At 40.9% G+C, this 17,938-nt stretch overlaps 1 protein-coding gene across 4 annotated transcripts in view; it reads left to right on the top strand.

Annotated features, from left to right (window-relative positions):
- Znf407 (zinc finger protein 407) overlaps positions 1-17,938 on the top strand; it is a 373,602-nt gene that overhangs the window by 5,341 nt on the left and 350,323 nt on the right. The window contains exons 1-2 of one of the 4 annotated variants that reach the window (XM_070028947.1): positions 2,206-2,254; positions 3,398-3,483. The exons of 2 other annotated variants lie outside the window; for them this stretch is intronic. The gene's annotated coding sequence lies outside the window, so the exon portion shown is untranslated. Of the gene's footprint in view, positions 1-2,205; positions 2,255-3,397; positions 3,484-17,938 lie in introns of those variants that run through there. One more of the 4 variants, XM_070028946.1, reaches the window with a different exon arrangement.

Below are 17,938 nucleotides of genomic sequence, written 5' to 3'. Positions count from 1 at the left end.
TACAGTTTGTGTTTATTTTGAAGAACCATCATGGGGGCCGGCCAGGTGTGGTGGCTCACACCTTTGATCCCAGTAACCTCCTAACTGCAGTTTGGGAGGATTGCAATTCCAAGCCAGCTCAGGAAAAGAGTTAGCTACACTCTGTCTCAGCTAAGCTGGTGTGGGGGCCCATGCCTTTTATCTTGTAAACAGGCGAAACTGTAGGTGGGTAGGTGGATGAGGTTTGAGACTGGCTCAAGCTAAAAATGTTTAATGCCCTACCTGAAAAATAATTTAAAAAGCTTGGCTCAAGCAAGCCCAAGGGGCTAGAGTTCAAATTCAAGTACCACCAATGAAGGGGACCCCCCCCCAAAAAACCAACCCACCCGAACTCCCAAAACAACCAAAAATCCTGAATAGGTTGTATGTAAAAATAGTTATGTTTACAACTATAAACAACCACAAATAGAACAATAGAAAATTGAAAAAATGATTCCAGAAAAGGAAATCTGAGTGTGAAAATGCTCAATTTTATTACTCACTCAGGATCAGAACAGTGCATTGCAGTTTTGGCAGTGAGGTCACATGCCTGGCAGTACTGTGGGGGGATCAGAAGCAGTGGTGATGCTTATCCTGGTATGGCACACTGGCTAGCAGCGTTCTTGCGCGTGAGCATGGAGGCACGGGTTGCACAGGGCGACCTCAGTTATTCCAGGCCCACGTGGGTGTTTGTAGGTGATGGGACCGTCCTAGATTTTGGGGGTTCGGACAGGGTGATGGTACAGGGATCCCTGCTGCCAGGTCAGGATACTCTCTCCCCCAGCAGGTCCCAGCTGGGTGCCATTAGTTACTTTTTTTTTTTTTTTTTTGCTGGGGTGGGGGGAGGTGAAGGGGGTGGGCGCTGTCATGGGGCTTGAACTCAGGGCCTGGGCGCTGTCCCTGAGCTCTTCGGTTCAAGGGTAGCACACTACCACTATGAGCCACAGCACCATTTCTGGTTTTCTGGTGGTTCATTGGAGATAAGGGTCTCATGGGGACTCTTCTGCCAGGGCTGGCTTTGAACTGCAATCCTCAGATCTCAGCCTCCTGAGAAGCTAGGATGACAGGCGTGAGCACCAGCGCTCAGCTCCATCAACTACTTCCTTACATTCTCTGGTGCCTGATGATGCTGTGTGTTGCCAGCAGCTCTTACCCCAACTGCCCTAGTCAGTTTCAGTCTTGCTGGCTCTGCCAGGAGGTGCCTTTCTCCAAATGCTGCTTCTCTTCCTTTTCTTCATGGTATCCAGGTCTTCATTGGTAATCCTGGGATCCTAGCTGTCCCTAAAATAGTTGTGCAGCCCACTCACACAACCCCACGAGGAGGGGACCAGGGTGTGTGCACCCATCACCATCGTCCCCTCGTGTTTGTGCAATAATCATACAGTTTGTTACCCAATGAAGGACTGTGTTTTGCACCAGTCACCAGTCTTCTTTGGGCCCTTGTGCCCCTTCCCTCCCCCCCTCCCATTCTCCACTTGGAAGTGGCAGTTGTGGCAGTTGGTCTGCTGAGCTGACGGGCTGTACAAGTTTCTCGTGAGGAGCCTTCATGAACTGCATTGTGCTTTTGGTATTGGCATGAGGGCAGTTTGGCTGCATGATGGGCAGTCATTTGCTCAAGGCAGCCAGGGCCCTGGAGATGGGTCCAGCAGCTGTCAGTCTCCTTAGTCCCTAACATCTCTGCACATTTAAATGGAAAAAAAGGACTTTTCAAAGGGTGCTGTCAACAAAGGCTTAATAATAATGCTTTAACAAAAAGCCTTCAAAAGAGTAACAGTAACAGTACTTTAACAATACCTAACTGTTCTAACATTGCTTAACTTCTGTTACAGTGACAGGGAGAGATGTTCCTGCCATCTGTTTCACTAGGAGGGGAGTGTTAAATGTTACAATAAAAGTACCTAGTAAATATGAGACACAAACTCTTCAGCTCATTAATTTCAATAAGCTTTTATCCTGTTTCTGAAGACATGGTCTTGCTGTGTAGTCTAGGCTGGCCTTGAACTCATTCTTCAACCACATGTAGCCACTACATCTGAACTCTCTTCATCTTTATCTCAGAGTAATATTTCAATATTGCTTGCTAGCATCTAGGAAGACTCCTAGCAATGAGCGAAGTTTTTCAAAATGCAGTTTTGGGCTCTAGACCTACTAGATGACAGCTGTGTGAGTGGAGTAGATTCTTTTTATTTTTGACAACTACTGCCCTAGGGAACATTCTGGACCTGAGTGCCTGAAGGTGTGTGCAAGAACAAAGTCTCACACTATTTACAAAAGGAAATACCTAGCCAGACGTAGCAGTGCTCATCTGTAATCCCTGATACAGAGTGGGGTCACCTCAGAATGGAGTATCATCAGTTTGAACCCTGTGTGAGCTGCATGGAAGAGTCTGGCAACTCACACATCTTCAAGGGGAAAAAAGGCGCACATAGCATTTACCTTTGTACTTCAGCAATATGCAGAAAACAAAAATCTTATTATTAGGACTGCAGACGGAATCATGTAATAAAAGCAGGCAGAACCTGAGTGCTGGTGGCTCATGTCTGTTAGCCTAAGCTACTGAGGAGGCTGAGAAATGAGGATTGTGGTTCAAAGCCAGCTGGGGCAGCAAAGTCCTCCTTGAGACTTTTCTCTCTAATAAACCTCTCAGAAGAAGCAGGAAGCGGCTATGGCTCAGGTGGTAGATTGTTAGCCATTGAGCATAAAGCTCAGGGATAGTGCCAAGGCCCTGAGTTCAAGCCTCAGCATTGGGGGAAAAAAGCAGCAGACAGGACTGTGTGGAGCACTCCTCTAGTATGCATAAAGCCTTGGGTTTGATCCCCAGTGTCTATCCGCTCATCTGTCTGTCTCTCTTTCTCATACACACAGACACAGACACATGGTAAAGAAAGAACACAGTATTCAATTTATGCCATTACCAGGTATGTAAGAAAAGGGAAAATGATAGGGACAGGCTCAGAGAGGACTTCAAGATAGTATATTGGCTTGCTTCCTTGCTTTCTTGCTTGATTCCTTCCTTCCTTCCTTCCTCCTTTTCTTTTCTCTTTTGTTTTCTTTTCTTGTTTTCCACCAGTCTGGGGCTTTAACTCTGTGCCTGGGCAATTGTCCCTGAACTCCTTTGACTCACCACTTGAGCCACAGCACCACTTCTGGCTTTTCTGTGTTTGATTGGAGATAAGAGTCTCACAGACTTTCTTGCCCTGGCTGGCTTCGAACAGTGATTCTCAGATCTCAGTCTCCTGAGTGACTAGGATTACAGGCTTACCTTGGCTTTTTAAAGCTCTGGTTGTACTCCTGATCTTGATATGCTATAGCTATGTCTTACACATATTGAAAGTTGCTGTTTATATTTAAAACATTTGTTTTCTTTTTTTTCCCCCAGTCTATCTACACAGTGTGACATACTCAATTTGTGTGAAAAAGGGATGATGGAGGAGGAGACTTTGTCTTGGAGAAGTGACAGAACTTGTAAGTTCTGTTGGGAAGACTGGCTGTGATGCTAGTGGTGGTGAATACTGAGCATTGCCTCTGCTAGGTGCTGGTTTGAGCACATTACATGCTGACTTCCTGTGCCAGTAAATTCAGGACTGCTCCTCACAGTGACTCTGCGGGGGTAGATTCATACTCTGCCTGGCTTACACAAGAGGCAGCTTGCCTTGGGGACAGATGTTAGGGGTAGTAGACGGACTTCTCACCACCAGCAGTCAGAGGAAGAACACACACAAAGGATGTTTTGAGAGCTGGAGGGAAGAAAAACAAGACAGACAAAAAACCTGCAAGATAGAAATGGGAGTATAGAGAAAGACTGGTATAGAAAAGGTGTGTTTATTTCTTTGTTTTGAAGTCCCTTCCCTCCCTCCTTTTGGCATTGCTGAGGTTTGAACTAGGGCACCCATCCAAGCACTAAGCAGGCTTCACTCTGCTTAGATTCTGGGATCAGGCAATATTTGGTATGTCTGTAAGGGAGGATTGGGTGAGAATGTTGAAAGGGGTGACGTTGATCAAGATGTATTCATAACCTGCTTTGTATAACAACTTAAAGATAATAATAATTAAAAGTATGTAAAAATCCTCAGGCCCTGTACCACTTAAGCCTCTCCCTCACCCCTTCTTTGCTTTTATATTTTTGGATAGAGTTTTGCATTTATTTATATTTTTCCTGGTGGGACCTTAGACTGAAATCCTCCTGTCTGTGCATCTTGCTTACCTGGGAGTACAAGCTTATACCACCGCACCTGGCTTATTTGTTCAGATGTAGTCTTGCTACCTTTTTGTCTGGGCTGGAATGGAAACTCTGTCCTCCTGATGGAGACTTTCTGAAGAGCTGAGATTACCAGCATTGTTACCAGGGTGCCCAGCCCTTGAAGTTACTCTTTATACTGGTAGGTTTGTTTTTAAACCAACATCATTCTAGCAGATGACAAATTCCTAAAATCTGTCTTCCAGTTCATTAGAAAGTGGTAGTATCACATCATGTGGCTTGGGAAAATTATAGTTTGCTTAGGCAATTTGTTAACTACAAAAGGCCACTTGTGAAATCAATATTTGCCGGGTTTTTCTGAGCCCATGTTAGGGGACTTTTTCTTAAATAACTGTCAATTACACTGTAAACATAGGCCAACATGGTTTCATAGTCATTCCCTGAAATTTTGCAAGTAGAGAAAAGTGAAAATAGGTTTCTAGAAGCCTGATGTCAAATTTCATGTCCTATGGAACTAAATAGCACTATTTTTCTTGTTTGGTATTCAGAGTGCTAAAATTCTGCAACCCTCAATAATTGCAAGGCATATGTAATTCTAGAATTACATCTTTCTGGCAGATTCAGCTCCTCATAGGAGTTTGACAGCCTAAGATAGTCCTTCCATGGCAGAGTGTCTGTATTTCATGCAAGCAGTGAGGGAAGGAGCTCTAGTATGGAGAAGGGTGGGATGTGGGCTTCCCCCAGCAGATATTAGTTTCTTGTTCTCTTTTAGTGATGTTTTCTTAAAGCCAGATAATCTCAGTCCTTATTCTGAGCACTTCTAGTATGTATGGTGCTCACACATGTATTTTCCTTATATGATTTGCTCTTTTTCTTGCATTGAAAAATGAGGTAAGATAGTAAGACTGATGGGGAAAAAACATAATCTAACATGTGGAATAACACTGGTGTAATCATCAAATGTAACCAAAGTCCAGCGTGCTTCTCAGGTATTTAAATATACGAGGAAAAAAACCTTCAATAAGCGTAATGGGAACTTCGTGGTTTCAGTCCAGAACAAACAACAAACCACTACTTTGGAAGTGTACAGTTGACTTTGTGATTTCTGCGGACTGTGAAATTATGTGTCAGACTTTGGTATATACTTATTGGGACAATCATTGAATGAGGGGCATCAATTAAAGGAGTATATGCTAATTTAAAATACAATTGTAAAATTTGAGTTTAAGGTGGCAGTGTATTCTTAAAATTAGCTTAGAAAAATGAGATCATTGAAGGGACCGGAGCAGAAATTTTAGCCTTCCAAAGAATGAGATCACATGGGTTTAATTAACAATCTACAGGGTACCAAAATCTGATTCCCTTTTGAGCAGTGTTTTATTATATCTTACTGTAATACCATAGGATTTCAAGATGGTAGGTTGTGGCAAGCCAGTGTTTGCTTGAATTGACGTTCTCAGTAATTTTGTATAGCAGATTAAGATGTAGACAAATGTCTTTGCAACCCCCGGTGATTATCCTTCCTAATTTACCTCGCTCCTCCAGACACAAGCATTATTATTATTATTTTTTTGGGTCCAGTCATGGGGCCTGAACTCTGGGCCTGGGCGCTGTCCCTCAGCTCTTCAGCTCAAGGCTAGCGCTCTACCACTTGAGCCACAGCGCCACTTCCGGCTGTTTTGTTTTTGCTTATGTGGTGCTGAGGAATCGAACTCAGGGCCTCAGGCCTGCAAGACAAGTGCTCTACCACTGAGCCACCTTCCCAGCCCACATGCATTATTTTTATCCCTCCTCCCATATGCTTCCACAGCTCTAGGTCCAGTAAGTATACATTACATATCATTTTTGTTTCCTTTGAAGAATGGAGGAACTTAGGGTAGTAGTTGAAAATCCACATCTGTTCATCAGGATCATGTAAGGGAACCCTTTAAAAGTATACATTTTGGTCCTCACACCAGACTTTCTTAATTAGACTCTCAATGGGATTCTTGTTTTTGACAGTTAGCTAAATTCATAAAGGATTGGTGTTGTCTTTGTCAAAAAGATAAAGTATAACACATTCTGTTATAGATTGGTTGTATTTGTGATTCATCTGTCAGAAGTTCCATTTTGTAAAAATAGAATGGCCATTGACACTGGGCAGTAGTAGGTCAGAGGGTCTTGTAAGGGAAAAACAAATAATAGGTACTTGGCACCAGTGTACTCCAGTTTTCCTCTTATAAAGGTTGGGGCAGAAGCTACTTGTACTGATTCTGATAGACTGGACTCATGGGTTTCTGGAAAAGCCAGACTCTTGGGATCTAATTCTTAAAGTTTCACTTTGATGACAGCAAGAGTGTCTCTGGTTTGATTTGATCCGGTCTGTTGGTGCCTAATGCAGGAACTCCTTCATTTCAAAACAACAGCCTCTCATTTTGTTTTAACTTTTTTTTTTTTTTTTTTTTAATCAGTTGTGGGTTTGAACTCTCTAGGCCTGGGTGCTGTCCCGCAGCTCTTCAGGTCAAGATGAGCACTCTACCACTTAAGCCACACCGCCACTTCCAGTTTTCTAGTGGTTAATTGGAGATCAGTCTCACAGATGTTCCTTGCCTGGGCTGGCTTTGAACTGTGATCTTCAGATCTCAGCCTCCTGAGTAGTAGCTAGGATTATAGGCGTGAGCTGCCAGCACCCGTCTCTTTGTTTTAACATTTGTAATCCCTGCTCCCTTAAATGTTTTTTTATTTTAAAAATTTTAAGTGGTAGAGCGCTAGCCTTGAGCTGAAGAGCTGAGGGACAGTGCCGAGGCCCAGAGTTCAAGCCCTACAACCGGACCCAAAATTTTTTTAAAACTTATTATTATAAAGGTGACATACAGAGGGGCTCCTGTTACTTGAGTCAGTTAAACAGTACACTTTGTTTTGGATAATGTCACCCCTTCCCTTGCTCTCTCTCAGCTCTCCCTTCCGTCTCCATACAAGTTGTATGGTTCATTTCAACAGAGTGTCAACTGAGGACAGTTGCTGCATTTTTTCACCTTTTGTTACTTTTCCATTTTTAAACAAGTGCACAACAAAGATCACTGGTCAGTTGCATTTTTGGAAATCTTGGAGACTTACTTTGAAGAGTAAGGGTTCTGTCAGGTCTAAGGAAACCTGTCATTCCCCCCCCCCCCCAAATTTTGTTTAGTTTTTTGTTTATATGGTACCAAGGAATTGGACCCAAGGCCTCATGCATGCTAAGCAAGCACTACCACATTCCCACATTCCCAGTCCCAGCCCTGTTTGTCTTTTTTTTTTTTTTTTTTTAAGAGCTCTCTATTCTTGTGCATCTTGGTAGCTTATAGAAATGCTGCAGCCACATGTACAAAATCAGGCCACTTCCTATTCTTTTTCCTTAGGAAGAAGTTTCAAATGTGTTGAAAAACATGAAAATAAAACCAGAAGAAAATTCTGTGCTGATTCAGCTATCGTCACATTGCCCTACTTTTTTTTTTTAAAACATTCTTTTTTGAGGGTGGGGGTGTCAGTTGTGGGGCTTGCACTTACGGCTTGTGTATTGTCCCAGATTTTTTTTTTTTTTTTTTTTTTTTTGGGGTCCAGTCGTGGGGCCTGTACTCTGGGCCTGGGCGCTGTCCCTCAGCTCTTCAGCTCAAGGCTAGCGCTCTACCACTTGAGCCACAGAGCCACTTTCGGCTTTTTTCTTTTTGCTTATGTGGTGCTGAGGAATCGAACCCAGGGCCTCATGCATTGCAAGGCAAGTGCTCTACCACTGAGCCACCTTCCCAGCCCCTGTCCCAGATTTTTTTTCACTCAAGGTTAGGGCTCTACCACTTGGAACCACAGCTCCACTTCTGGCTTTTTGGTGATTAATTGGAGATCAGAGTATCTAGTTACTACCTCTGAGTAGCTAGCATTACAAGTGTGAGCTGCTGGCCCACAGTGACAATGACATTTTTGGAAGATTATAATTTTGAAAAATCTCGCCATTTTTTTTCTTCAACCATGCTTCATGATGTATTGACTCTTTGCTTTTGGTTGTGCTGTAGCGACGTATGGGTGACATGGTGTTCTCTGGCTGTCACCTCTGGGGAACCACTATGGCCGTCTGCCCTTCATGCAGGATGTTGATTCAACACCCAGGCCAGCTCGTGCCAGCTTTCCCATACAGTCACTGTTCCCTTTGTCCCCTCTTTCTCAACTAATACGTACTTTGTATGGAGATGCTTTCACATCATATAAATATTCCTCTGCATTTGAGATATACCCCATCAGATTTAGTATCCATCGATGATATTTGCTTGATAAGATTTTTGCTGATATATTTCTCATGTTTGTCCGTTGGCTGGCATCTTACTGCAAACAGTCATCCTTTAATCCTCTTCCCCCTCCTTTAATCCTCTTCTCTCCCCCTTCCTCTGTCATCAGTCTGTCGGTCCATCCGTGGATCCGTTTATGCATCCATGCACACCTGTCTAGCTTGTCTTCAATCACTTCTACTTTCAAAAGTTCAGTGGTGTGGATTATTTTGATGCTCTTTCTGCCTGAGATGAAGCTGGTAGAGGCCCCTTCAGGCATTACTTTTTTTTTTTTTTAAAGAAGGATTTTTTCTGTTTACTGGGTAGTTTCAATTAAAAAAATTACTTATTATTAGAAAGGTGATGTACAGAAGCCATATCATTTCTTATTTTTGTCCATGATCTGCACTTGAACTTGGTACCTGACACTTTTGCTTATTGGCTGGCACTCTACCAACTGAGCCATGCCTCCAACCCCCACTTCTTACTTTTTGGTTTTTAAACATCTACATCCTCCCTGACGTAAGATGCTCTAGGCTCATCTTCTAACTTTGCCAACTTTAAAAGTCTGGAATCAACCTTTTCACCAGGAGCCCAAGTTTTTTTAGTGGCAAATGTTTTGAAAGACATGGCCTGGCTTTTGGATTTGATACTGGTTCTCCTTCCTTCCAAATCTCCAAACTCCATTCTTGCATATTTTATGTGAGGCCCACAGAACCACAGTTAGTTTCCTTAGTATCTCTGGCATTTGACCAAAATTAGACCCCAGACATTTCCAGCTGGCAATCATGGGTCACAGCGTGACCCATCGGTTCACCCGTCTGCCAAAGTCTAAAGTGCATTTTCACTCAAAGCCTCTTCTTTTTTCCTTGTAAGTCGTCATTTCCATTTCTTCAACAGTGTGTGGAAACTTCCCTCCTCCTACCCCCAAAAGTACTTTCCACTCAAGTTACCTGCTCCTTCAAAGGAACATATTTTGGAAAGTATAGAAAAGTGCCAGAAAGAGTAGAAAAAAAATTACCTGTAATTTCACTGCCGTGGTTAGGGGGAGGGGGATCTGTTAACCTTATTATATAAATGGACTCATTAAAAAAATTAATACTAAAGTTTTTTTGCCTTTCTAAATATACTTTCTTAACACTCAGATCTTTGATACCTAATAATTTATATTCTAAATGTCTTGAGGCTTGATAGTTTTATATGGTCTGTTAGCTTATTGACATTCGGAATTACAGTGTTTTCCAGATTTCTTCCAAAATTAGTACTTTTAGTCTTTTTTCCCCCTGCAGTTCTTTGATTAGCCGTTGTATTCCATCTCTTCTCACGGACCTGATGAATCTGTCTAAGAGCAGTGTGCAGCGCATCTCTAGCTCTTCTCCCCCACCCCCTTTTCTGGTTAAATTTCTCCCAGATTTACATTTTTGGAAATACTTTTCATCTTTTTCTTGTCCATTACTAAGAATACTGTTTTTGAGTATTCAAAACTTCTTAAAGTCAGGGAGGTATTTCTTTTGAAATCTAGAATCTTAGTTTTTTTTTTTTTTTTCTTCTCTGTAAATAAGGGAGCTGAGCCTCTGTAAGGTTACATGAATTCTCATGTTCTTCAGTTTCTTCTGGTGTAGTCAAGTTAAAAAATCAAAGGCCTCTTTTTCAGAGATTAATATCCTTTTTCACTCTTTGTTTCAAATTTTCAATCTAAACAGAGTATTTTCTTTAATTTTCAACTCCTAATTCTGATTTTGTACAGGATTCATGTTATGTGTCATCATTTCATGCCTTTTGAAAGAGAAGAAAGGAAATTTAAGGAACATAGATTAACTTTTATCGTGGAATGCTTTTTTTATGGATACGTTATAAATTCTTGAAAATAAAGCGTCTAATGGAAACACTTACTGAGAAAGGAGGAGCTCTATCACATGTAACCTTCCCACCCCCTTTTTTAGTGAATAGACCGTTTAAACTAAATTAAGTAAAGGATATAAATTCTGTTGTTTCAGTTTTAATATTTCATGACTGATTTTATAGATGAAATTATATTTTACAATAAATAGGAAGAAGAATTTATACAGCCTATTCTATTTGATGTAAAACAGCAAATCCCATTTCTCTGTAGCTGTAAAGAAAATTCATTATAATGTCTTTAGTTGTAGGAGATGGTTTCATTGTGATTAGTTACATAGATAATAAAACAACCTTTTTCAAATAGCATAAGACACAAGCAATAGTGTCTGCTTTTAATGACATTGAATTTTTTCAATTTTTTTCCTTTACTCATAGGAGTGTCATCCCTTTTGCTTATACCCATTATTCCTGTTTCAATAAGTTTTTTCTTAAAACAGTGCAACCAACGCATTTTTGAAAAGAGATACTGAATTTTAGCTTTTTGTATAAAATCTTTTTGACTTTGAAAGACACATTTTTAAAGGATGGATGATATAAAGTTGTCATAAAATTAACTTTATTACTGAATCAATTTAATGTATTTGATATAGCGTAGTAAGATTTTAACAAAAGACATTGCCAGGTGTAGTGCCTGAGCTCACTTTACAATTTGCTTTTGCCATGTGATTTGTTATTTTATTTGAATGTTAGTAAATCTTCATAAATAGTGTTAGAAGACAGGAGTCTTTGATAATGAGACTGGCGATGGTCTACTTATTTTGTTTTGTTACTGATATTTTATCCCTGTCAAATGGCATTTCAATGACTTTTAATTCTTATTTAAGAACTAAGCAAATATTTAAGTTTTTAAATTCCAGGCAGAATTGATTTGGATATTTGGGCTATAACACAGGTGTCCTCTGGAACAGAAATACTATTCTCTTGAATACAATTTGAATGTGACTTGGGTAAGAATTCTACTTTGCTGTGACCTGGAGGCTTGTGAACACATGGTTCTAGCCTGTTTGGCTTCTCTAGGATTCTTACTGGAGAAGTTTTGTTTGGGATCAGGCTAGATGTGATATTTGGATGTCCTCATGTTTGGACATGCCAGAATAGTAGGCTGCTTAATTTTTGTACTTAGCTAGGAAGAAACCTATTACTGCTGTTAGCTGAGTAAGAGAAAAACCTTTTGCTCAGTAGATCCTAAAAAATCTATGCAACACAATGCTTTTATCCAAACTCAACAATTTTTTTTAAAAATTAGGAAACAGTAAGATAATGCCTTTATGCAATACAAATATAAGTTTAAAACATTCTATTATTACGAGGCTCTTTAATAACTTGATTTTTTTTTTTTTTTTTTGTCAGTCATGGGGCTTGAACTCTGGCCTTGGGCGCTGTCCCTGCGCTCTTCAGCTCAAGGCACGCGCTCTACCATGTGAGCCACAGTGCCACTTCCGGTTTTCTAGTGATTTATTGGAGATAAGAGTCTCACGGACTTAGCTGCCCGGACTGTCTTTGAACCGAGATCCTCAGATCTCAGCCTCCTGAGTAGCTAGGAGTACAGGCATGAGCCACTGGCGCCCAGCACTAACTTGATTTTTTTATAAATAAAAAAATATATGTACAAGCATATTAAAATGTATTTTTAGATGACATATTATGTTTTTTTTTTTTTTTGGTCCGGTTGTGGGGCCTGAACTCTGGGCCTGAGCACTGTCCCTCAGCTCTTCAGCTCAAGGCCAGTGCTCTACCACTTGAGCCACAGCGCCACTTCCGGCTTTTTTCTTTTTGCTTATGTGGTGCTGAGGAATCGAACCCAGGGCCTCAGGCATGCAAGGCAAGCGCTCTACCACTGAGCCAACTTCCCAGCCCCGACATATTATGTTTTTAGACAGTGTTCAAGGGAAGAACTCAGTCGATTATTTTTTTCTGTCTTCAAGGCAGGTCACTAAGTCCAGTCTACCAGTTGAACAGTGTAGCTGATAATTTTTAGACAATTGACAGATGCCGGTGGCTCTTAGCTGTACTCAGGAGATCTGAGATCTGAAGATGAAGGTTCAGAACCAGCCCGGGCAGGGAAGATGGTGATATTAGATTATAGTTTTATCTCCAGTTAACTGACGAAAAGCTGTGGCGCACATGGTAGAATGCTAGCACTGAGCAAAAAAGCTAAAGGACAGAGCCCTGAGTTCAAATCTTGGTACCAGCGTGTGCGCACGCGCACACGCACAGAGGAATTTGCAGATATTCTTTTCTGGGTAATTCCCTTAATAACTTCATAAACGGATCAGTTGGGAGAGTGTGTTGTTGCTTGTTTTCAAGACAGTGAGGAGGCTGTTACTGGACCCAAGTGTCACAAGCTCGTCTCATTTGAAGTAACAGGACTCTATTGCACATCCATTTGTGGAAAATCTCTGCATGCTCTCTAGTTAATATAGTTTTAGGGTATGAACTATACTCTTGTTGGAATTATTCAGTTTGCAGTTGTGAACATTGCCATGGGGAATAGGATCAGACTGTTTTGTGGCCACTGGGATAAGTGGTTGTTCCTGGTGGGGGAGATGTTGTAGGAGAAGATGCAGTGCCACACCTTTGGTAACCCTGAAACTTGTGCATACCAGTAGTACAGAGTTTGTTTGTTGAAATCAGGCTTAAAGACCTTAAATAACAGAAGTGACAGTTTTAGTAGGAAGTCTAGTTGGAAAAGGGAGGGATGGGGGGAGAGAAAGAGAGTGGTAAAGGAAGAAAGAGAGAGAGAGAGAGGACACATCTGTTTATTCTTTTGTTCAGCTGTGGCCATTACAATTGACAATAGACTCATAAACAGACCTTGTCTTCCCAGAGAGATAATTATCATAACTTCTGAATTTCATCCTTTTTTTTTTTTTTTTTTGTGACACTAGGAATTGAACCCACAGCTTCACATGTGCTAGGCAAGCACTCTACTGCTGTAGCTAAGCCTTCTGCCTCCTTTCTGTATTTTGGTTGAGTCAGGTTCTTGCTACATTTGCCTAGGTTAGCCATGCCTCCTGAGTATTGGATTGTGGACATTATACCCAGATGGGTTCATCCATTTTCGAACTCCTCGAAGGGAAAAAGCAATAGACTTGAAGCATTCGCATGTCCAGGTATAGAGAAAAGGGTGACGCTGGAGGCAGGGAGAAGAGGGGTTCTGTGTTACCTTGTTAGGCCAGAGATAAGATGTGAGTGTGGTATGGGGCTCTCAAAGACCAAGATCTGCAGGTCTCTTGACCTACATCCCTTAGAGAGGGGTAAGGCTCGGGGAAAAGAAATCCAAGTCTGGTGGCTGGAACGAATGAGAAATGGAACAGAGGATGAAAGTGAGGGAAGATGTTGTGAGTGCTGCCTGCAGCTGGTGTTTAACACGGATGCACGATTGTTAACTTTCTTTGCTGCTTCAGGAAGGCCTTTTCTAAAACACTGAACCTTCCTGTGAGAAGCGGCCACCAGGTGTCATCAGAAGGCTGCTATTGATTTGTTTTATTGTTCCTCAGAAGTATGTGTTTGGATTTCTTTCTTGAGACCTTTCTTTTATACTTTGCCAGAGAACTATTGAAATTAGAACAGACTTTTATTTTGGATGACAGCTTCTGGGTGAACTGATAGTTTATAGGTAAGAATGAAAATGATTATAGCTATAAATAATAGTAGCAAGACTTACTAGTTTTGGTCATGCAGCTATTTCTTGAGGATTTGGATAAGAATGACACAGTAGTATATTTGGGCATCATTGTGAATGTAGTAAGGGACGTGGTGAGTGATAGTTGATAACTTTGTAGAGGAAGCCTAATGATGAAAGAAGGGTTGGGTGTAATAAGACACACCACTGGTGTAGTCCACATACCTATTAGGTTTTCTTAACCTTGAAATCCTGCATGGGAAGACATCTGAGACTTGCTTTCTTTTTCCACTCCATTACAAGTGCCAGGATTTCTTTCCCTCCCTCCCTCCCTCTCTCTCTTCCTTCCTTCCTTTTTCTTTCTTTCTTTTTCTTTTTTTGGTCAGTCATGGGGCCTGAACTCTGGGCCGGGGCAATGTCCCCCAGCTCTTCAGCTCAAGGCTAGCACTCTACCACTTGAGCCACAGTGCCACTTCTGGTTTTGTGAGTGGTTAATTGGAGCCACAAGTGCCTGGCTTGATTTCTTTTCTTTCTTTTTCCCTTTTTTTTTTTTTTTTTTTTTTTTTTTTAAAGCTGGTGCTGGTGGCTCACGCCTGTAAAGCTAGCTACTCAGGAGGCTGGGATCTGAAGATCATGGTTCAAAGCCAGGAGGAAAGTCCGTGAGACTCTTTATCTCCAAGTAACCACCAGAAAACCAGAAGTGGCGCTGTGGCTTAAGTGGTAGAGTGCTTGCCTTGAGCTGAAGAGCTGAGGGACAGCGCCCAGGCCCAGAGTTCAAGCTCCATTACCAACAACAACAACAACAACAAAAGGGGGGGGGGTGCGTAGAGTTTGGGCTGGGAATGTGGCTCAGTGGTAGAGTTCTTGCCTAGCATGCATGAGGCCCTGGGTTTGATTCCTCAGCACCACATAAGCAAAAAACGCCGAAGTGGCGCTGTGGCTCAAGTGGTAGAGTGCTAGCCTTGAGCTGAAGAGCTGTGGGACAGCACCCAGGCTTTGAGTTTAGTCCCCAAGACTGACCAAAAAAAAGAAAGAAAGAAAGATTATACCTTAACTCTGAGACTTCGCAGTGAGGCCCTGCATGTTCCTTTGCTTTGTTGCTGAGAAAATCATTGGTGCTTGCTGGTATATGCTAATCTTTCAGTAAGTGTTTGTTGAGCGAATGAAAGAAATCTGCCTTGGAAAAAAGGAGTTCTTAAGCTGTTTTGAGTGTTTTTTTTTTGTTTTTGTTTTTAAAGAAAGGCCTCTTTGCTTCCATCTCTACTGGTAATATGATACTTGTTCTAATAACACTGTATAATCATTATTATTTTACAAATTTATGTTAGCATAAACTGTGTTCCTTTTTACTCCCTTATAGATCACTTTAAGGTACTCATTAAACTATGCTGTATCCTTTTGTATTCTCTTAACTGAATTTGTTCTAGTTCCAGATCTTTGTAACAAATCATTATGAGCTCTTTCTGCCACTAGACTTCCTTACCTCCAATATAACTTATGTCTTGAAAAGTTAATCGTTCCAAGATGATGCAATGTCCTAACTATTCCCTTCTGAATAAAATCTACCTTTTCCTTCTTTCTGTGATCTGGGCTAGATTGAACAATTGCTGCTTTTAAGTGACGACACTATGAAAAGCTGTGTATTCTGGTCTGCCTAGAGTTGTACTACTCATTCCTTAGTGTTATTTAAGGCATTGCTTAATCTTGCCTCCCCTTGAGATGTTCAACTTTCTCCCTACTCTCAGCAAGAGAGAAAGTACATTTAATTCTGTAAAACAATTCGACTAGTCTGAATATTCTTCTTTGATGTGTGATTTCTGATCCTTTATATGGGGTATGTCTCTGTTTTTTTTTTTTTTTTTAAATTTTTTTTATTGTAAAGATACTATACAGAGGGTTACAGTTACATGAGTGAGGTAATGAGTACACTTCCACTTCCTCTTGAACATTGTTACCCCCTCCATTGTTTTCCCCCTACCTATATGGGGTATGTCTCTGTTTATATCACACGTGACTTTGTAATGGAGCTCCCATAGAATATTATTCCAATAGATAAAACATTTATATCACTGTATAGTATTTTCCTTCATATGGTGAAAATTTCATACGTGTTTGTAAAATGCTTGCTGTTTTTTCTTGATGTAAGAAAATGCTGGATTATTTCATTAATTTAAAAATCAAATGGGAAATAAATATCATTTTTCCTTTTGTTTTAGAAGTTCTCATCATTATATAGAAGATAATAAAGAGTCTTATTGCTACCTTTATTGATGGAATCGTTTTTCTTTTGTCTCTGAAAATACATGAGTCAGGTTGGCTCAACAGAACATTTATTTTAAACTGGTGTGTGTGTGTGTGTGTGTGTGTGTGTGTGTGTGTGTGTGTGTGTGTGTGTGTGTGTGTGTGTGTGTGTGTGTGTGTGTGTGTGTGTTCGTTCATGTTTTTTACAAGTGCATTTTTGAGGATATACTCTTACTGCTGCCCTTAGTGAAGGTGATCTATTTTCTTTGGTATATTTGCAGAAGCCATAGTTGGCCCATGTTGAAAGAACAGGAGTTCATGCTAGTTCAGCCCTAGTGTTAAAATGGTTTTTTTTTTGGGGGGGGGCGTTGAGGGGCTTAAACTCTGGGCCTGGGCGCTGTCCCTCAGCTCTTCAGCTCAACCTAGTGCTCTACCACTTGAGCCACAGTGCCACTTCCAGTTTTCTGGTGGTTTATTAGAGATAAGAGTCTCATGGACTTTCATGCCCAGGCTGGGTTTGAACCGTAATCCTCAGATCTCAGCCTCCTGAGTAGCTAGGATTACAGGTGTGAGCCACCAGTGCCAAGCTTAAAATGCTTTTAAACAGAACTTCTCTTTACATCTTTTCACATATCAACATTTGAAAAAGTTTGTATGCCTGCCGTTCATGTCAGGCATTTCTTCTTTCACAATGAAGTATTTATTCATTTTAATGCCCTTTAAGTGCTTAGAATTATTCTAGGCTCTTGGGATATGTATGGATAGATAAACCATGGTTTACATTATAGCATAAAGAGACAAAATAACTGGACATATAAATAATCATAACAGAAAAAGCATTGATTTCATCAAAATTTAAAACTTGTTTATCAACAATACCATTAATAAAATAAAAAGAGAAAAGACATTTGTAAAACATATATTTGACAGAGGATATGTATCCAGAATCCATAAACGATTCTTGCAATTCAATAAGAAGATTAAACAACTGAATTAAGAAGTGGGCAGACAGCTCACGAACAAGGCACACACACTATTCAACACTCATTGGTCATCAGGAAAACAGAATTAAACTGTATTCATCCAGCAGTACTGTTGCTGGGTACTTACATAAAAGAAATTAAAATATATGTTTGAAGAGACATGCATAAGAATATTCATAACTTTTTATTACAGCAACGGAAGGAAATGGCCCAGCTTTCCATGAGTGATTATCATGTAACACAATTAGAAGTGAAATGGGACAAACTACTGATCCATGTATCAGAACATAATGCTGAGCAAAATGAAGCCAGGCCCTCCCCTACATAAAGCTTGCTGCATGATTTCAATCATGAATTTCTAGATCTGTTGTGGAAGAATTCTGAACTGCAGTTACTGTGGTTGGAGATTGAGGAATGCATGTTATCGAGGGCTGGCTCCGGAGGCCGGATGACATGGCTCTGGGGTTGGTGGGAAGGAAGGTGGCCGCCGTAGATCTCTGCACTTCCCCTCCTTAATGTGCCCTTCAGTTCAGACCCTCCTGTTGTGTGGCCTAGGTACCTCCTCCAGGCAGTCAGCTTGATACTGGAAATTCGGTTCATTGGACTTAGTGCCAAGTCACAAATAATGAGAGCCGCATATAGAAAGAAAAAGAAGTACAGATTGATTAATTTTACTAGGCAGAAATGAGAACTGTGT

Source organism: Dipodomys merriami, unplaced genomic scaffold (assembly GCF_024711535.1).
Source record: "Dipodomys merriami isolate MVZ:Mamm:240054 unplaced genomic scaffold, mDipMer1.0.p SCAF_2, whole genome shotgun sequence".
NCBI classification, from domain to species: Eukaryota; Metazoa; Chordata; class Mammalia; order Rodentia; family Heteromyidae; genus Dipodomys; species Dipodomys merriami.
The sequence above is the reverse complement of the archived record's forward strand: the minus strand, read 5'-3'. Positions and strand labels throughout refer to the sequence as shown.